General features: G+C 34.5%; 1 long non-coding RNA gene across 1 annotated transcript in view; it reads right to left on the bottom strand.

The window, feature by feature from the left end:
- Window positions 1-3,539: 3,539 nt before the first annotated feature.
- The window catches only part of LOC117103232, a 4,889-nt gene continuing 3,788 nt past the window's right edge, over window positions 3,540-4,640 (bottom strand). Inside the window, exon 3 of the long non-coding RNA XR_004444537.1 lies at window positions 3,540-3,671. This is a non-coding gene — a long non-coding RNA (uncharacterized LOC117103232). The remainder of the gene's footprint in view (window positions 3,672-4,640) is intronic.

The raw sequence follows: 4,640 nt of genomic DNA, 5'->3' as shown, positions 1-4,640 counted from the left end.
ACACTAAGTTGCACGGGAGTTCCTTAATATAGTTGTATGAAAAAAGAGCGACGGCTCACTTGGTCCACACGTTAAACCTCTATTCATTTCTATTTTTGGGCGTAAAGGCTGTCTTCCAATTGACGAATCTATTCGCGCGAATTTTCGCTTATACACATGCGCAGTTTAATTTTCAACAGTAAATCCGCCCAGTTCTTTTTCTGGAGCCCATGGTAAGACAGCGTTGAACGCTTCGGGGCTTTTTGTTGACACCATTAAAACATGCTTAAATCATGAAGGAAATATCCTCATGGAGGTATATGGTTAAATACGGTACACAGCGCTACCACTAATAGGACACGTCGCATAATGGTGCAATCAGTTAACGCTGTGTTGTAAGGAATCGAAGGTTGAATTCGAATCGCGTCTCGGTGTTATTTTATTTATTTATTTTTTTCCCCTTTTAAATGAACATTTTAAGATATTTGAGAGCTGTTTGACAAAATAAAATTGGAAGAGCTAATAAGATAGAATTTTTTTTTATTAAATAATGTTCATTTGTACAAAATGAAAATGTCTTAAAATTAAAAAAAAATGTCTTAAAATTGAAAAAAATATGTCTTAAAATTGAAAAAAAAAAGAAATAAATGAAATAGAATTTAATACCAAGACGCGATTCGAACTTACACATTGTTAACCGACCGCACCATCCATGCGACGTGTCCTATTCGTGGTAATGGCAGTAATGTACGGTAGTCCTTGCTGAAACCCCTGTTTTGTTTTGTAGGTTTATGGGGCACCCTGTGGTTCAACTTAAAAAAGGGCCATGAACGTTTGTCGGAAATCACCACTAGTTTATTTGTACACAATTTCCTGCACGTCCGTGCAAAACTGGCGAAGCTAGACACTTTAAAAGTTCTGGTTAACAACAACAACAACAAAAACAACACCAGCAGACAGAGTAAGGCCGGTTCAGAGGTCCGCGCGCAGGAATAGAACCAGCAATGTCTCGCTATCTCGGCGAGCGTCATACCGTTTAGACCACAGAGGCTAGTACAGGGGTGTTATTTTGAAATGAAATAACACGAGGAGTTTTAGTAATAGACGAAGGAACATGTCGCGGAGCGACATCTGAGGGCCCTTTGGCCCGAGCGGGGTGGGTTTGGGATGGGGTGCCCCCTCCCTACCTAAGGAAAAAATGAAAAATAATTACTGTAAGATGCCATTTAAAAGTGTTGATTTTTTTTTTTTAATTGTGTTGCAAATGTTTGATTTTTTAATGTATTAAACACTATTTTTAAGTAAAAATCCAAGATTCAAACACTTTTATGGTTAATTTAATTTGCAATAACAATAAATAAATGGATAGCACATCATACACTGTTTGTACTGTAATTATGTATTTTCTTTCACAGTGTTTCTTTTTAAACTATTTACATTCAATTGCAGTTCAGCAATCTGATTCTATCTACTTACTAGTTTTCTTACTTTCATCTGCATAACAGCTAATACTGTGCCTTTTCTTCATGCAGGCAATTTAAATTACCTTTGCAAGTACACAAAAAAAAAATTATAACAACTTCTACTTTTAATCCAAAAGGCAAAATACTGAAAAAAAACCCAAAACAATGAGATACAATTGGTAATCAAAAGCTAAAATTTAAACGTAAAAGTAACACAGCCCAGTGAGATAAATGCCTAGCTTTTTGGGACAGAACACTGTCCTTCGTCAGGACTAACTTTCTATAATTGAATACACGTTCTTATTATCTAAATATTGTATTTGTATACAATGTAATAATAATCTGCATTGCTACAGCCCTCGAAAAGCGTCGGCATTCTTCAATTTGCCGAGGTGCCTGAAGCTAACGACGGCAATAATTTGCAGAGGCCCTTTTGTTGTCAAGATAACCTTAGAATGTAACATAAATTAACGGGGAACGAAAGTCATATCTTCTCCAAGCTTTTAATTGTTTAGTCATGTTAAAATAAAAATTGTTACTGAGCATGCAACGCACGATCGAATCATGGACCTATTAATAAGTCCATGATCGAATCGAAGGCAAATCAACGCACACGGGGAATCCCCGAATTTGTTCAGGTGAGCGTACGTTGAACCATGGAGGAAATATATTAATATATTTCCTCCATGGTTGAACCACGTCCATGGAGTTTGGACCACGGAGGTTTGAAAAAAATGTTGTTTTAATTAAACGTATAACTTGATACAATATATATTTATTTCAATCATTAAATAGATTATTATTGAATCATTGTTATCTTTTCCAAAAAAGATCATGCGCCGGAATTGGGCCATTTGCTTTATTTTTAGTTTACTCATACCATGACCACTGTACGTACGAGCGAGGATGCGAATTAATGCTCTCTGCATCCACACACTGATCCAGCTCATACCGTACTTTGTAACTTTGTAGAATGGCTCGTACATACAGCATGGCCTTTCTCTTAAATCAACTGTCAATGTTGTTTTTGTTAGTGACGACGTGGGAAAATGTGTTAATAAAACATTAAAACTATTTGGTTGACTTACTTTATTCGTGATGATTATATATCTTACAAAAAATAGGCCTACACGCATATTACATGCATATGACGGGCGAGGTTGTTTACTTCTTGCTTCCTAGCATACTTCGTAGGGTGGATCACGTGGTCTTTCTCGATGTTCTTCGCTCGATCGGGGTTCAACGCTCGGCCAGAATTTTTTTTGACTTAATATTTGTGATGATTAAATAAAATATCTTACAAAATATACACGCATATTCTATGCTATATTATGACGGACGAGGCTCTTTACTTCTTGCTTCATAGCATACTTTGTACGGCCGATCACGTGTTCTTCGCTGACGCTCGATCGGAGCTAGACCTAATTTAATTTAATTTAACGGTGTTCTTTGGTTGGACGTTGTTTGTGACAATGAGTTTGAATGAAATTAAAATTTTATTTGCTTTGTTGTGATGACTTAGTATCGTACAAAATGTAAGCTTAGGCCTAGAAGAATGCTGTTTTAATTTTCGTGGTAAATGCTAGATTTAGAAGGGAATTTCTCCATGTTTTTGGCGTAGGCTTCATACACAGTACTGCATGCATGCATGTCGTTGTCTTCTTCAATCAAGTGTGGTCATTCAAAAATGATGCGAGTAGAGTGAAAAGAACACAAGTATTTCCGGCTCATCACTTATATTTTGAAAAGTTAACACAATGAATAATAAATCTATTAAATGATTGAAACACATACTACTGTAGTAGTAGTAGTAGCAACGATTTTATCGTTTTTCCATGATTATGACGTCATCTGATTAAAAAAAATATTTTGTTATCGTATACACGATAAATCGTTAACGAATCGTCCTAGTGTAAACACTTCTCTTATTTCTTTTGTTTTCTATATGAACAATCGCTTTTTAGCTTTTTTTTTTATCTTTATCGTTATCGTTGAAGTATAAACAGGCCTTAACAGTGCATGTTGTATAATTTAAACTACGTCATAATATGATAAAGAAAACATAAGGATATCAATAATAAGTGCAACTGTATAATATCAGAAGTTTTTTATTTTCTAAATTGTGAAAATACAATGAAAATGATGGTGATAATGAATGATATCTTACCTTTTGTGCAATTACTTCTTCTTGTCCATCCACTACAGCAATTCTCTATTACATCATAGACTCTATGAATACATAATAATAATTATTTATTAAACAAAGACCTTTGTAATCAGTGGCACGCGCTCATACACGGTCGTTCACATGCAAAACCAAAACATCAGATAAGGCCTACAAGATAAAAAGTAAATGACAAAATAAAAAAATAAAAAACAGTTCGGTACACTTTAGTAGGGCCAACGCCATCAAATTTGCAACTGTAATGTTTTCAATTCCTGTCGTTTTTGTCATGACCGTATAAATATGAGGTAAAATTTACAAAATCTGTTGTAAATCATTAAAGCTTTAGTACTACTGACAAAACCCTCTCTGCACAAAAAAAAAAACATTATAAAAATGTGTATTCATAGTTACTATTGTAGATTATCTCCCATAAATGGTGTTCATTAGAGTAATTAAATCATTCTTAAGTTTTGGGGTTTAGATTTTAACTTGTGTAATAGATTAAAGATGATTTACCATTAATGTCTTCTAAACATTTCAATGGCACAAACCAATTAAGATGATTAATATAATATTTAATATTTGAATTATTAGTAATGTTAGTAAAAGTATCCATGTTTTCCTTGTGGAGGAATTAAAATTAGGCAGTGGCTATTGTTACCGTCACCAGCTTTGAATAAAAATTAATGATGAGGCTGCGTGACATGGAATTATTGTTTGTTATATCGGAAGTTGTTTTTCCACCTACAGTTGTGTTTTATTCATGGTTCAGCAAATCAATAAAGGTATTGCAATGCAATACTGCTGTTTATAGTGGTAAATCTATGCACTTAACATATTGTCAAGGGCGGATCATGTCCGAAAGGGAGGCGATAGAGACACAACTCAACTCTTATAGGGGGGCCGGAAGGATATTTTTTTATAGATGCCCGAAATAACCTCTGAGGCACTTTAGTATAGGCAATCAATAATAATTTTTCTTTCTCTCCCTCTCTCTCTCTCTCTCTCTCTTTTTTTTCTTTAACTTTCCA

Source organism: Anneissia japonica, unplaced genomic scaffold (genome assembly GCF_011630105.1).
Source record: "Anneissia japonica isolate Jap-2015-1 unplaced genomic scaffold, ASM1163010v1 scaffold2652_len1590060_cov184, whole genome shotgun sequence".
Lineage (NCBI taxonomy): Eukaryota > Metazoa > Echinodermata > Crinoidea > Comatulida > Comatulidae > Anneissia > Anneissia japonica.
The sequence above is the reverse complement of the archived record's forward strand: the minus strand, read 5'-3'. Positions and strand labels throughout refer to the sequence as shown.